The sequence below is a fragment of the Schistocerca cancellata genome, chromosome 7 (assembly GCF_023864275.1).
Source record: "Schistocerca cancellata isolate TAMUIC-IGC-003103 chromosome 7, iqSchCanc2.1, whole genome shotgun sequence".
NCBI classification, from domain to species: domain Eukaryota; kingdom Metazoa; phylum Arthropoda; class Insecta; order Orthoptera; family Acrididae; genus Schistocerca; species Schistocerca cancellata.
Window position 1 is genome coordinate 140,352,113 of NC_064632.1, and position 12,224 is coordinate 140,364,336.

The 12,224-nt window shown below is 45.0% G+C and overlaps 1 non-coding gene across 1 annotated transcript; it reads left to right on the forward strand.

Annotated features, from left to right (window-relative positions):
- Positions 1-7,723: 7,723 nt before the first annotated feature.
- Trnas-cga (transfer RNA serine (anticodon CGA)) lies at positions 7,724-7,798 on the forward strand. The gene has a single exon. It is a non-coding gene; the product is annotated as a tRNA-Ser (tRNA).
- The last annotated feature ends 4,426 nt before the right edge of the window (positions 7,799-12,224 follow it).

Here is a 12,224-nt window from a genome sequence, read left to right on the forward strand (position 1 = left end):
TATCGTTAGATGGAAAAAGAACAAACCAAAAAAACCATGTCCTGGAACAGCAAAGGAACTAAAGCAATATCTGAATGTGAAAATCTTAAAGGAATTCGAGACAGGCATAGAACACTATTTACACACAGAATAAAAAAGAGAGTAAAAGTTTATAATTTAATTAAAAGGAAAGAATAGCACAAAAGTCCCGGGAATGCAAGAGATTTCGTCAATTGAGTTCTTCATAAATGGATACAGAACACGCCGGCCGCTGTAATCGAGCTGTTATAGGCTCTTCAGACCGAACACAGGGCTGCTACGGTAGTAGGTTCGAATCCTGCCTCGGGCAGGGCTGTGTGTGATGTCCTTACAATAATTAGGTTTACGTAGTTCTAAGTCTAGGGGACGGAACACCTCAAATGTTAAGTCCCATAATGCATACAACCATTTGAACCATTTGATACAGATCACGGATATATGGGATTAAAGATGAAAGTACCAATACCTGTCTGGTAAGAACAAAAAGTACTGATATTTCGAAGGCATATTATCATATTATGAGGAGTTTCTAAATGATGGAAATAGGGTATAGAAATACAGGAACAACTCAAATATTTGAACTTAGATCACTTAGTTGGACCGCTGACAATGAAAGACAAAGTAGATGCAATCAAAATATTAAAACCTACAAAGCTACATAAAGATGTGGAATAAAAGCTGAACTACCTAAAAAGGGAGGAGATACAATAGCAAAACAATCACACAAATTCGTGGCTATCCTTCGAAACGAAAAAAGAACGCCAGATTTGTGGACTGAAGCGATCGTAGTACCAATCCGTAAAAAGGACAGTAAACAAGAATGCAGAAACCAGAAGAGGCATCTGATTAATAATCACAGAATATAAAGTTTTCTCTAAGTTTCTCCAGAAAATCCTGGAACCATATTGAAAAGGATAGAAGATGAGAAAAAGTCGACAATTAGCACAGGAATAAAAACGAGTTTACTAACAATTGCAGATGATGTATAATTAATCGCTGAAAATCTAGATGACCTGCAGTTACTGACAAGAAATCTGTTTCAAAAAGCAAAGGTGGTTGGGTCCGAGATAAAATGAAGAGAAAACAAAACTCGTGAGAGCAGAAACAAATACAAGACAAAAAGGAGGAAAACTGAACAGACTGATAAATATTTAATTTTAAATATCAGGGGGTTGCCGTAAACAACAGAAATGATAAGTGTTATGGCGTACCGCCAGCTCCAACACCCTGGTTGGGAACAACAGGAAGATAAGGCTGTGAGAAATCCGATCGCACACTGATCGACCTCCCTTCCGGAACGATAACGCAACAGCATCAGACCCTAGGTGAAGAGGATATGAGTGCCGCACCAGAGTGATGGCAACCCATTTCGAAAACAGCTTTAACGTTAGCCTCTTCGGTAGCAGTTCAGGACAGACTTTTGTCAGTTAGAGTTCAGCAGTCACTACAACGACTGATTATTATGTGTGTCGTCCTTCGCTTCAACACATCTGTGTAGTTGCCAAAGTTGACTATCGTAATTGCTTTGTTTTAATAAAACTCATAAATACGAGTTGTTTGATTGCTTTTCAAGCGAACCGAGTAGGCTGGATTCCTAGAAACTACAACATTGGCGATGAGGATGGGATGACTAACACTGGCGAAGAGCTGTAAGAGTAACATAGCGACTACCTGTTAATGCCTCGAACTCCGTGCAACAGATTATTTTGGATCAAATGGCTCTGAGCACTTTTCGACTTAACTTCTGAAGTTATGAGTCATCTAGAACTTAGAACTACTTAAACCTAACTAAGCTAAGGACATCACACACACCCATGCCCGAGGCAGGATTCGAATCTGTGACCGTAGTGGTCACGCGGTTCCAAACTGTAGCGCCCAGATTGTTCTGTCTTGGGCTTTAGGTTTTTCTGGTTTCTTAATTCTGCACTGTCTTTTCTTTGCAGGGGTGTGTTTTCACGGTTAATAGTAACTCTTATTGTATTTCTTCTGTTAAGTGTTTTCCGGTGGGCGTTGCAGAAATCTTCTTTGTTTGTGTGCTTATTTATATTCCTTCCACTGTCTGTTTATTGCATTTCCCTATTCCAAAATGAGCAACCTGCCTCTTCCGCCCCCTGCTCAGGCGCCACAGCTTCAAGAAATACATGCAATGCAGCTAACACAGATTTTTCAGTTCCAGACGCAGCAGACTGCAACCCATCTAAACACGGTACAGAAGATGTTCGCCAACCAAGCAACAAACTCATGAACTGTAGCTCCGAGTGCCATAAAACCTTTTCGCCAGTTTAATGAAAAACAAGAGGAATAGCTCAAGTGATTGAAACATTATGAAGCCCACAACATTGCCCAAATAGTATGAGGTACTGTGAAACTACATATCTTTTTGACAACGGTAGGAAGTGCAGTCCTTTGCCTCGTTCAGAAATTGTTCCCTCACGGCACTCCGCTAAAACTTCCCTTTGGTCAGGTTGTAGGTACTCTAACTAACTATTATGGTCAACAAGTGAATGTAGTGGGAGCGAGGTACCAATTCCTTTGTTACAAGAAAGGGTCACAACAAACTTATCGCGTGTGGGTAACAGATTTGCGGGGTATGATGTGGAAATGCAAATTCAGATTTGCCTATGGTGCTCCATATTCCGATGTGATGTAGCATGATGTGATCGTGTACAATGTAACTGGTGTCAAACTCCGAGAAAACATTTTAAAACTGTCAGATCCGTCATTTCATCACATAGTGCAAATTCTAGATCAATATGATTCAGGTGTCATACAGGCCAATAAACTTGAGCAGCCACATATTTGTCAGGTTGCGTCGTGCCTTGCCCACGACTGGCCCAGTAGGCAGTGCCAACACGCATGCACCAAGCCGTATAAAAAGTTCTCTAAACAGGCGGCTACATCAGTGAATAGAATTATGTCAAGCCTTCGATGCAATTCACTGCACAAACGCAAAGACTGCTCGCCCAGGCAAGCACAGTGTTGCGCTTGTGGAAAGAAAGGTCACGTACAATCTGTATGTTTGCAACGGAACAAACATGAGAATTTTGCTCTCTCACAGAGGTCTAGTCACAAGGGCCATGTAATCGATGCAATGTATTTAAAGCATGCTGCAGTCATTATCGAAACTAGAAAGCAAACAGCTTCTTCAGTGCTACAGCAGTCCAATAAGCTTTTTGTTCATTTGTATCTCAGTGAAAAACGTGTGAAATTTCAGTTGGACACGGGTACCGCTGTTGCATTCCTGAATCGTAAAACATATGAAATGTTGGGCTCTCAATGTATGTCTAACACTACCGCGCACCTGACAGTTTATAACGGACCAGCATTGCCATTCTCAGAAAACGTACTTTTCCTGCCAGGTATCGCATACACGAACTGTGACTTTCACTGCTCTACATCACGGGATTGTGATTTGTTTGGCTTTAAAATACAGGAAACTGTGTTGTCAGTGACTGCATTCAATACCAACGACACTGAAGCTCGCTTGCTGAAAGGTTTCCTTGAACTCTTTTCTGGCGGTTTAGGCAAGGTTAACAATTTTGTTGCACATATTACAGTGAAACACAATGAAACTTCCTGGCAGATTAAAACTGTGTGCCCGACCGAGACTCGAACTCGGGACCTTTGCCTTTCGCGGGCAAGTGCTCTACCAACTGAGCTACCGAAGCACGACTCACGCCCGGTACCCACAGCTTTACTTCTGCCAGTACCTCGTCTCCTACCTTCCAAACTTTACAGAAGCTCTCCTGCGAACCTTGCAGAACTAGCACTCCTGAAAGAAAGGATATTGCGGAGACATGGCTTAGCCACAGCCTGGGGGATGTTTCCAGAATGAGATTTCTCATTCTGCAGCGGAGAGCTTCTGTACATTTTGGAAGGTAGGAGACGAGGTACTGGCAGAAGTAAAGCTGTGGGTACCGGGCGTGAGTCGTGCTTCGGTAGCTCAGTTGGTGAACAAGTCCCCTGGACAGGACGGCTTCCCAATTGAATTTTACCGCGCCTTTGCATACCTCATGGGACGGACCTGGATTCAGATGTACAACGAACTCCTGTTACCGCAGACTGAGATACCTGCCGAGTTCACGGAGGGTATCATCATCCCCATACCCAAACCACGCGGTGGCAGAAATCCAGGAGATTATAGACCACTCACTCTCTTGAACTGCGACTACAAGATTTTCGCGCGCATACTTGGGGCTCGCCTGCGGTCTTCACTATCTGATAGACTCCTCATAGATCAAACTTGCCTCGGCGGTAAGAGCAACGTACATACGGCGCTCAGTGACTACCGAGATATCATCGCATTAGCAGCGGCATGCCGAGTGCGTGCGGCACTCGTCGCTATTGACTTCGATCATGCATTCGACAGAGTGGATCATACCTTTTTGCATGCGGTGATGGACAGATTGGGAATCCCACAGGCCTTCATCCTAGTGATCATGCGACTGTTACACGGCGTACGATCAAAGGTCTCGGTGAATGGGCGGGGCACTGACTACATTGTTATTTCAAGGTCAGTTCGTCAAGGTTGCCCCCTGTCAATATTTTTGTATGCAATGGCTTTGGAACCCTGTTTATATGGTCTCCGAAGACGGTTGGAGGGAGTGCCGTTGCCACAACTGACCTTTCATTGCCGCGCTTATGCTGACGATGTGATGCTGGTGGCACGGACAGGCGAAGAAGTACGTACGGCGTTGGCATGGATACAGCGATACGGGATGGCGGCAGGAAGCGTGCTTAATCTACAAAAATCACGCTGCATGAATGTCGGTCGAGGATTACAACCGGGGGAGGAAGGGCCGCTCATCTTAGTTAAGACCGTAAAATGCCTAGGTATTACGTTCCACACGGATGTGCAGCGGACAGCAGCGGATAACTACCGACGCATATTAAAGCTGATGCGGACAATGGTGCTGTTACAGAAACTAAGAGCGTTGGATATGATTCAGAGGGTGACCTATGTTAACGTATACCTAGCACCGAGACTCACTCACGTAGCGCATGTCCTGCCTTTAACGCGCACAATGGCATCACGCATACAAGCAACTTTCGGAACCTACGTGAGTGTGGGACACCTGTTTAAGATCCGATACACAACGCTTACGCTACCACCTGGAGAGGGTGGACTTGGTCTAGTGAACGTATATGAAAAGGCACGGGCGTTATTCGTCAGTACGATTTTCCGACAGTGGCGCGGCCAATTTCGCAATATCTCGGGTGCGTTGGCCGATGTACTAGCGCCCACTTCAATGCTGCCACCAGTCGATGTGGGCCATGTTTCACCGAAGCTGTCACACTTCAAGTCTTTTTTTTTGGAGCTTAGCTATGTCAGAGATTCCTTCCCAACAACACGACTACCGACGACGCGAGACGTATACCATCTCTTACTGCGCCGGTGTCCCAGGAATACCCTGGAAAAGAAGTACCCAGACAAGAACTGGCGACAGATCTGGCGCGTTATACGGAACGTTTACCTCCCAACGTCGGTACGCTCAACATGGTATGTGGTGATAAATAGGAAGTTCGCAACGAATCAACGGCGGCACGCGATTCATTTGGCAGACACTCCACTATGTTTAGGCTGCGCAACAGTGGACACTGATGAACATCGTTTAGCATGTAGTGGGACGGCTCCAGTGTGGCAGTTGACACAACAGATATTGGCGTTCCTGTTACGCTCCGCCCCTCACACAATTTCATCAGACACACTTTTTTTCCCCCAAGAATCTTATTTCCCGGTCCAAAAAACCAATGCAGTGACATGGGTGCGGGGAATGGTGGTGGGCTACGTGTATAACGAATCGGAAAAGGACAAAATTGATTTTTGGCATTTTCTCTTGGATGGGCACACGAAGCTGCAACAGCATAAGAAATATAGGCAAGACTTCGCTAATTACTTGCGACTTACATTTACCGACCCGCCGGCCAGATGGGGTGTGACGGGTGAGAGATGAGATAGACGAAGAAGCCGAGATTGACATCGATCACACTTACAGACCCTTAGTTAATTTCGAGAAGACGACCCAGTCTTACACCAACGTCTGGAGAACGAGTCGATAGATGGCTCTCTTGCTCTATCGAACGTCGGGTCGTGAGCAGGTGTCGCCCCCGACACGAATTTCATTTCATTGCTACAGGAGCATGTTTCTTTTGTATTTGTACTATCCGCAATGTCTTCATGTCTTTCATTTGAGCATTTTCAGTTTTATTTATTTCCTTAATTAATTAATTTTCTAATTAGCCACTTTTGTCAACATATGGAATTTGTAGACACTATTTATGCGATAGTACAACAACATGTATGTCAGCAAAGGTGGTAAGCCTGACATAAAAAAAAAAAAAAGAAGGGTAACTTAAAAAAAAGTTAGTAGAGCACTTGCCTGCGAAAAAAAAAAAAAAAAAAAAAAAAAAAAGATGGTAGACCCCTCCCCCTTGAAAGGCAAAGGTCCCGAGTTCGAGTCTCGGTCGGGCATTAAAAAAAAAAAAAAAAAAAAAAAAAAAAAAAAAAAAAAAAAAGTTGGTAGAGCACTTGCCCGCGAAAGGCAAAGGTCCCGAGTTCGAGTCTCGGTCGGGCACACAGTTTTAATCTGCCAGGAAGTTTCATATCAGCGCACACTCCGCTGCAGAGTGAAAATCTCATTCTGGAAACATCCCCCAGGCTGTGGCTAAGCCATGTCTCCGCAATATCCTTTCTTTCAGGAGTGCTAGTTCTGCAAGGTTCGCAGGAGAGCTTCTGTAAAGTTTGGAAGGTAGGAGACGAGGTACTGGCAGAAGTAAAGCTGTGGGTACCGGGCGTGAGTCGTGCTTCGGTAGCTCAGTTGGTAGAGCACTTGCCCGCGAAAGGCAAAGGTCCCGAGTTCGAGTCTCGGTCGGGCACACAGTTTTAATCTGCCAGGAAGTTTCATATCAGCGCACACTCCGCTGCAGAGTGAAAATCTCATTCTGGAAACATCCCCCAGGCTGTGGCTAAGCCATGTCTCCGCAATATCCTTTCTTTCAGGAGTGCTAGTTCTGCAAGGTTCGCAGGAGAGCTTCTGTAAAGTTTGGAAGGTAGGAGACGAGGTACTGGCAGAAGTAAAGCTGTGGGTACCGGGCGTGAGTCGTGCTTCGGTAGCTCAGTTGGTAGAGCACTTGCCCGCGAAAGGCAAAGGTCCCGAGTTCGAGTCTCGGTCGGGCACACAGTTTTAATCTGCCAGGAAGTTTCATATCAGCGCACACTCCGCTGCAGAGTGAAAATCTCATTCTGGAAACATCCCCCAGGCTGTGGCTAAGCCATGTCTCCGCAATATCCTTTCTTTCAGGAGTGCTAGTTCTGCAAGGTTCGCAGGAGAGCTTCTGTAAAGTTTGGAAGGTAGGAGACGAGGTACTGGCAGAAGTAAAGCTGTGGGTACCGGGCGTGAGTCGTGCTTCGGTAGCTCAGTTGGTAGAGCACTTGCCCGCGAAAGGCAAAGGTCCCGAGTTCGAGTCTCGGTCGGGCACACAGTTTTAATCTGCCAGGAAGTTTCATATCAGCGCACACTCCGCTGCAGAGTGAAAATCTCATTCTGGAAACATCCCCCAGGCTGTGGCTAAGCCATGTCTCCGCAATATCCTTTCTTTCAGGAGTGCTAGTTCTGCAAGGTTCGCAGGAGAGCTTCTGTAAAGTTTGGAAGGTAGGAGACGAGGTACTGGCAGAAGTAAAGCTGTGGGTACCGGGCGTGAGTCGTGCTTCGATAGCTCAGTTGGTAGAGCACTTGCCCGCGAAAGGCAAAGGTCCCGAGTTCGAGTCTCGGTCGGGCACACAGTTTTAATCTGCCAGGAAGTTTCATATCAGCGCACACTCCGCTGCAGAGTGAAAATCTCATTCTGGAAACATCCCCCAGGCTGTGGCTAAGCCATGTCTCCGCAATATCCTTTCTTTCAGGAGTGCTAGTTCTGCAAGGTTCGCAGGAGAGCTTCTGTAAAGTTTGGAAGGTAGGAGACGAGGTACTGGCAGAAGTAAAGCTGTGGGTACCGGGCGTGAGTCGTGCTTCGGTAGCTCAGTTGGTAGAGCACTTGCCCGCGAAAGGCAAAGGTCCCGAGTTCGAGTCTCGGTCGGGCACACAGTTTTAATCTGCCAGGAAGTTTCATATCAGCGCACCTCCGCTGCAGAGTGAAAATCTCATTCTGGAAACATCCCCCAGGCTGTGGCTAAGCCATGTCTCCGCAATATCCTTTCTTTCAGGAGTGCTAGTTCTGCAAGGTTCGCAGGAGAGCTTCTGTAAAGTTTGGAAGGTAGGAGACGAGGTACTGGCAGAAGTAAAGCTGTGGGTACCGGGCGTGAGTCGTGCTTCGGTAGCTCAGTTGGTAGAGCACTTGCCCGCGAAAGGCAAAGGTCCCGAGTTCGAGTCTCGGTCGGGCACACAGTTTTAATCTGCCAGGAAGTTTCATATCAGCGCACACTCCGCTGCAGAGTGAAAATCTCATTCTGGAAACATCCCCCAGGCTGTGGCTAAGCCATGTCTCCGCAATATCCTTTCTTTCAGGAATGCTAGTTCTGCAAGGTTCGCAGGAGAGCTTCTGTAAAGTTTGGAAGGTAGGAGACGAGGTACTGGCAGAAGTAAAGCTGTGGGTACCGGGCGTGAGTCGTGCTTCGGTAGCTCAGTTGGTAGAGCACTTGCCCGCGAAAGGCAAAGGTCCCGAGTTCGAGTCTCGGTCGGGCACACAGTTTCAATCTGCCAGGAAGTTTCATATCAGCGCACACTCCGCTGCAGAGTGAAAATCTCATTCTGGAAACATCCCCCAGGCTGTGGCTAAGCCATGTCTCCGCAATATCCTTTCTTTCAGGAGTGCTAGTTCTGCAAGGTTCGCAGGAGAGCTTCTGTAAAGTTTGGAAGGTAGGAGACGAGGTACTGGCAGAAGTAAAGCTGTGGGTACCGGGCGTGAGTCGTGCTTCGGTAGCTCAGTTGGTAGAGCACTTGCCCGCGAAAGGCAAAGGTCCCGAGTTCGAGTCTCGGTCGGGCACACAGTTTTAATCTGCCAGGAAGTTTCATATCAGCGCACACTCCGCTGCAGAGTGAAAATCTCATTCAGTGAAACACAATGCTCAGTCGAAATTTTTCCAGACCAGAACTGTTTCCTTTGCTTTACAAAGTGGCTGCTGAACTTAAAGAATTGCAAGATAGCGCAGATACTGCGCCCATACAAGCTAGTCAAAGAGCAAACCTTAAGGTCGCATTTGCCTCTGTTTTGACTTTCAGTCAACAGTCAACCCACAAAGTATAATTGTTAATTATCCGTTGCTGCGGCCAGAGGATGTCATGGACAGATTTGGCGCTGGTCACTACTTTTCAAAAATTGATTTGCGCAACGCATATCTTGAAATACCACTATATCAAGAATTTAAAACCGTGTGTGTCGTGAACACACATTTGGGATTTTTTACATATTTGCGTTTCCCTTTTGGCAGTGTTCCCGCACCCGCCATTTTCCAACAGTATTTGGAAGAGTTGACTGTTCAAGTACCAAATTATTCAGACTATTTGGGCGCTATTGTCGAAGCAGGTCGCACACCTGAAGAACACATAGCAAATAGGCGTGCATCGTTTCTTGTGTTATCTGATGCAGGACTAAAGTGTAGACTGGACAAGTGGGATTTTTTTAAACCTGAGTTGCAGTGTCTTTGTTACGTCATAAGCACTCAAGGTGTACATCCTCTTCAGACATATTTCTTAGCCATACGTGACTGCTAGTTCCTCGCAATGTCACGGAATTGCAGTCACTCTTAGGGAAAATGAACGATTATAATCGGTTCATAACAAATGCTGTTCAAATCGAATCTCATTTGCATCGCTTGTGTTGCAAGGATGCCCTCTTTGTTTGGACAGGTGAGGGCCAAGAGGCTTTTCAAAAACTTAAAGATGCATTGCTCAGTGATCAATGCTTGACTCACTTTGTTCCTGACAAACCATTTGTCTTGCAAGTTGACGCTTCTTCTTACACAACCTATGCAGTGCTTTCACACAGATTTGGTGGTAAAGACAGGCCTAATGCTTTTGCATCGAAAGTGTTATCCAAAATTCTGTGTAACTATTCACAAACAGAGAAAGAGGCATTGGGTTTTGTGTATGGTATCTTTAACTTCAACCACTATTTGTATGGCAGATAATTCTACTTAGTAACGGTTCACAAGACTTGCAGTCCTTATTTCATCCGATGAAGCCGGTTCCTGTACGAACTGCCCAAAATTGCAAAGATGGGTTTTGTTGTTGTCTCGATACCAGTACTAGATTGTGTATCGTCCGGCAGCTCAACATGGTTATGCAGACGCACTTTCACGTGTTTCTATCTGAAACCTTCTAGCATCTCCAGGGTTGTTTCATGTATGCAACATTCTTCCATGATTCTTGAACCAAGAGTTAGCTATGATTAAGTTATGCTCTGTGCAAAATTCTACCAGGCGGCTTCCTCTTGCATTTCTTAGCCCCAATCCATATTCACCTACTACGTTTCCTTCTATCCTTTTTCCTACTGTCGAATTCCAGTCACCCATGACTATTAAATTTTCGTCTCCCTTCACTACCTGAATAATTTTTTTTATATCTACATACATTTCATCAATTTCTTCATCATCTGCAGACCTAGTTATCATATAGACTTGTACTACAATAGTAGGCGTGGGCTTCGTGTCTATATTGGCCACTATATTGCTTTCACTATGTTGTTTGTAGTAGCTTAGCCCGCACTCCTATTTTTTATTCATTATTAAACCTACTCCTGCATTATCCGTATTTGACTTTGTATTTATAAACCTGTATTCACCTGACCAAAAGTCTTGTTCCTCCTGCCACTGAACGTCACTAATTCCCACTATATCTAACTTTAAACTATCCATTTCCCTTTTAAAATTTATAACCTACCTGCCCGATTAAGGGATCTGACATTCCACGCTCCGATCCGTAGAAAGCCAGTTTTCTTTCTCCTGATAACGACGTCCTCTTGAGTAGTCCCGGAAATCACAATGGGAGACTATTTTACCTCCGGAATATTTTACCCAAGAGGACAGCATCATCATTTAATCATACAGTAAGGTTGCATGACCACGGGAAAAATTACGGCTGTAGTTTCCCATTGCTTTCAGCCGTTCGCAGTACCAGCACAGCAAGGCGGTTTTGGTTAGTGTTACAAGACCAGGTTATCCAATCATCCAGACTGTTGCCCCTGCAACTACTGAAAAGGCTGCTGCCCCTCTTCAGGAACCACACGTTTGTCTGGCCTCTCAACAGATACCCCTCCGTTGTGGTTGCTCCTACGGTACGGCTATCTGTATCATTGAGGCACGCAAGCCTCCCCACCAACGGCAAGGTCCGTGGTTCATGGGGGGGGGGGGGGGATAATCAAATCAATTCTGTGGAAGAGACAATACAGCTTTGGAGTCCCGCATAATGGTAAGGCGAGCGGTCTTATGAATTCCGTCACATTCGGTCTGTACTTTTCTCTCTCTCTACATACATTGTTTATCCTTTACTGCGTTTAGTAATTGAGTTAGTGATACTAAGCTAATTTGTCACTTACTACAGAACAGTTACTTATGTGAAGCCTTCATTTGGTCAGTAGGACCAATTATGTGTACGTCAGCGCATGTAGTGCGAAGTGTGGATTATTTGTGAGTCCTTTTGTACGTACACATTGGTCCAGTAAAGAGTACAAAACTTGCTCAATTGCTGGTTAACACGTGTTAGATATCCTTTTTTTTCTCTACACCAAAAATACATGTATGTAAATGGACCCTATAATTCGGTGTGAGTGTAATTAGCCATGAGTTTCATTCACTACTTAAAACCAGAAATTACATTTATCACTTCATATTCAAGAGTGATTAACAGTGTCTAGAGATCTTCATCTGTTGTGTCACAATTGAAGCTCTGCACGAATACCAAATGCAATTTCTGTAGCCCTTAGCGGCACTGTAACATCATAATCATACCAGTAACTAAAGGAGTAATTATTTCATTATATCGTGACTCGTATCCCTTCTCTTCAGATGAGAGCAAGTGACTTTCAAGCTTATCTGTGCTATGATTTAGTTAAATGAATGTTTTAATTTTGTTCACATCATTCATCCTCTAACTTTATATCTGTCGCGGGCATTCGAGGAATGTCACTCATTTGGCCATTGTTGCTCATAATGTTATACTTCAAATCCTTTTGCCACTTGGTCATGTTAACATGCATTTATTATTACGCAG